The sequence below is a fragment of the Brienomyrus brachyistius genome, unplaced genomic scaffold, assembly GCF_023856365.1.
Source record: "Brienomyrus brachyistius isolate T26 unplaced genomic scaffold, BBRACH_0.4 scaffold35, whole genome shotgun sequence".
In the NCBI taxonomy this organism is placed as follows: Eukaryota; Metazoa; Chordata; class Actinopteri; order Osteoglossiformes; family Mormyridae; genus Brienomyrus; species Brienomyrus brachyistius.
In genome coordinates this window covers 2,933,623-2,938,007 of record NW_026042310.1, presented here as the reverse complement: position 1 = coordinate 2,938,007, position 4,385 = coordinate 2,933,623, and positions in this window count along the sequence as shown.

Sequence of the window (4,385 nt, the reverse complement as noted above, 5' to 3'; positions counted from 1 at the left end):
AGCCTATCAGAGCGAGAACGGAGCGTCGGGGGCGGGACCACGCCGAACGCCGTGTCGGAGGCGTGCCCAATCGGTGCAGGGCGTTTCGCCGCCACGTGATCTCCTCAATATGGTCTGATCCGGGGGTGTTCCCGACTTGAGTGCTACGGCTTTGAACTTGTGCCCGGCGATGCATACCGGGCTACCCACGCTCAGCTCGCAGGGATCGGCGAGAAATCGCAGTCTGTGCTGCAAAATGTCGTTTTAAAGATGCATACGCCATACATGGAACCGCTGGAAGGCGGCACGCCGAAACCGGCCGAACGTTGCGGGAGCCGCCCCCGCATTTTTAAAACAAAGTGTCGTCCAGCGGTCATGCATTTGTTTAACGAACCTGGCAAGTATACTTCTTAACCCGTCCATATGTTACCTCGCGACATATCTAATTTCCGGTGGACGGGCACAAGACGACAGACATTGGATGAGATGTGGAGGTACCAGGCCTCCTTACTGGGGTACCCGTTCTGGGCAGGCCTTGAATGTAAAGCTTTGTTGAGTGTGAGGACACCGTGCCACCCTAGTTAGGTTCAGCTGGCGACAGAAACCCAGGAATATACAGACTCTTTGTGGAGTGCAGATTTATTAATAGCCTGGACACTGTTTCTGGTATTTTTCATCATTCAGGGTTTTTATTTATTTGTGCCCCACAAAAATGCCGCCTTTATGGAGATTTGGCCTTGGCCGACTGGACAGTGGGGGGGGTTGTCATGTCAATTAGGATCATGCCATAGATGCCCTTTGGAACTGTTGGCTGATGATGATCAGGCCCAATCCCAAAAGTACATCGTACTAAGAGGCTTAGGTCCTGGTACCGGTCCAGCTGCAGTTGTGCAAGTAGAGAGGTTTCTGTGGTGCACTGTGAGGATGGGGGTCGCAGAGGGAGGGAGTGAGGGATTGGGTCACATCGTCGTGCCACCATACTGTGGAAAAAGAACTCAAACGTTCAACCAAAGTCAGGCGTCTTCATAGGTGAAAGGGTACTTTAAATTTTAATACTTTATGTCTGTTAAACAGGCACTTCTCATCACCCTGAAAAGGACTAAGGGGTATCAAATGGTCGTGGTAGTATTTAATTCATCTGTGTGGGGGGGGTAATTTTCTCCAAAGTGCGGTAAAACCTGAAATTTTCTTACCTTTGGTGACATTTTACAGGTCCCAATTTGGATAAACTCAGTTTTACAAAAATCTGTGAATGTGATGAAAAACGTAAAAATGCACAAAGTCTTGTGGTTACTTTTGGTTAAGGTTAGGGCTGGGTAGGGGTTCAGGGTGTCGTTATTGGGATTATGGTTTTTTTCCCATAAAAATGAATGGAAGGTCTCAATTATAGAGGTGTGCCAGTGTGTGTGTGTGTGTGTGTGTGTGTGTGTCTTACTATTGGGAGCTTGGGGATAAATACCTGAAATATTGTTTTGTCTTCAACCCGGAACTGAGAAGCTGGAGAATCAGGAGAGGGAGTGCTCAAAGTGTGGTACAACATTTCTCTCTATTGGTGACTAGATATTTCAGCTTGCTAAATGCCAAATACTCCTTTGAAAGAGCACAATCGCATTAATATTACCTGTAACACAACCTTCAAGTGTAATTACCGTAACAGAGTGAATCACGGTACTCTTAGCAGTACTTACTGAGAACCACAGTTACATTGTCTCACCACCAGGGGTCAGTACAGGCCACAGAATGCTGCAGGCTGCGAGTTGAACATCTAACATCTCAGATCTACAGGGAGAAGAACCCCACGAGGCTAAAGACCCATTATAAGCTTTGTCTGTGAACACCGAGCTTGGTCCGCACAGAATTTGGGTGTAGGCAGGTGCAGTTGTCAGGGGCGATGCAATTTATGCCTGAGAATAATGACATGAAGCATTTTATCCAGCTTGGGAGTCTAATCTCTCCCATGGGCCAGCAGTTCTTTATGCTTTGCTGATAGAATTTCAATACCAGCCAAGTTCAGATTTCAGAGGAGACAGAGGATTACTACGGATGTGCTCAGACAGAAGCACTTGTGAAATTCACTGATGTGAGATTAGACTCTCCGGAAAGAACATCTCTACCCCTCCAGCAATCCCGGTGTTGACACTCCTGCACAGGCACTCACCGGCTGATATTGTCTCCAATATGACCTGTTGCAAACCTGGAAATTTCTTGACAGGTTGTGGAGAAACTGTAAGCTGCTGTCTGGCATTGCAAGTGGCTGTTCAGGTTTGAACCCATTCATGAGCCTGCGGGTGATGCTACCTGGGGGACCTGGGCTACCTAAGGCAGGTGAAGGCCGAATTATCTCTTTGGAGAGTGCAGTGCTTCACCCCTATTAGGCTGGGTCACTGTCAGAAGCTTGAATGATGGAAATGGCCGATGACGGTTCCTTTCCAGCACAGAACTGGGCACTGTGTTACAATGACAGTACTTACATACACGCTCTTGAATCCTCTTGTGATTTGCAAGAACAGGGAAGAACTATTCATCACCTACACAGTCACTTTTAATTCTTTATGGCCAAGAATTTACACAGTTGATTTTTTTTTTCATGGTAATTGTCAGCACTCAGTGAGCCCTGTCTGACCCTCCTACGACAGGTAATTAGGGTCTTTCATTAAGTGACACTTCAATTAATATGCAGAACGAGAAGCCATGCTGATGTGATGGCAGCTTAGGACAGCAGACCCTTTTGCTCGTGTCAGACGTCACGCTCCTTGTAAGACATCTGCTTTCCACACCTCAGCAGATCCGTTGGCTCTGTCTCTAACCCCTCGGGAGAAGGTACGCCGTGCTCATTAAGCCTGGCACAATGAAGCTGGAGACCAGGGCTGCGGTGACACCGTGCAGGAATGTCGGCAAGCTGGAGGAGCATGAAGAGAACTAAAGACAAAGATAACGGGCAGAGGCCTTGCCTGCGGTGAAGAGGGAGACGGCCGCCGTGCGACAGCACTTCCTGCGAGTGCCCCGACACAGCGAGATCAGGGCGACGATGAAGGCCGACAGGGTCATCGCAGACGCCGCCAGGAGCAGCACCAGGGCGGCCACCTGCCAGTCTGCGAAAGAACATGCGGACAACATGAAGTCACAGCCACGCTGACCACTTTTGTGCAAGGTCAAGTCAAAGCGAACTTAATTGTCATCTCCGCCATATACAAGTATTTAGTATTAAATTGTGTAACTCAGGGACCTCAGTGTAAACATCGACTTGTGCAATAAAAACAACACAATGTGCAAAGGAGATACAGGACAGTGCAATTTAAGAAGTAGTATACATTGTGCAACATATGGTGATGTGTAATATTGGGTGATGTGTGATGCACAGTGATGTGCAATATTGTTAAAACTATATTAAATATATGTTAGTGTTTTGTTATACCAGTGATGAAGTGTAAATGACCACGATCGGCGAACTGGGGATATATAACTCTCAGCTCAAGAAGGTCTCCTTGCTCACTTTACCATCGATGCCAGGCTCCTTCCTGAACCAAGGAGCATCTCGTCTCTCCAGTTTTTAAGTCTGAGGTGTAAACATTGACTTTTCTGCACCGTGCCTCTTTTCCCCTCGCGGACGATCGCCTGGCTGGAAGTTGATGCCGCACAACAACATCAACAGCTTCAGTTTTGAACAGAGGCATCGTTAATCTGTCACAAACAGCCACTTTGTTCCCATAAACAATAATAATCACGACGCGTCTGAATCTCCCAGCTCCTCTCGGACCGAGCTCACAGGCACCCTACACCCCCCCCCCCACCCAGAGCCCCCGTTCCGACTCACTTGGTAGCCTAATGGCTCTGGGCTGCCTCCCAGCGCTCCTGGCCAGGTGACTCTCCACGGTAATGATCTCCCTCCTCCCTGCTCCGTTTCCCTCATGCAGTCTGGCTGGTCCTCTAATTTATTTCAGGCCTTAGTGGGGGGGGGTTCTTTCAAAGGCAATTGCTGGTTGGCCTCCATGTTCCAGAACATTCTTCAGCCATCAAGTATCTGCCCCCCCCCCCGCTCCCCCATTCTTTAGAGTCAGTCCATTATTCAGTCTTTCATCTGACACCATGTGAGATGAAGGTCGCCCCTGGAACAGTTTACTCCTTCACCCCCCCACTTTCTCAGGATACACCTGGGGGGCCACGCCCCATCCCCAAGGGAATAAGGTAGACAAAACCTGAGGAGGTGACACAGAGAACTGAAAGGACAGTAAGGAGGAAGACACCCCCTACGTGATTCCTTTGGTGGGGGCCCGTCCCCTGTCTTGAAACATGGACAGGAAACTGGATCAAACTGGTAGGCAGCCATGTTACTGTACTGTATCAAACGTGGACAGGTGACCCTATGCCGTCACATCAGAACGGTGTAGTCATTCTATTCAATGGCA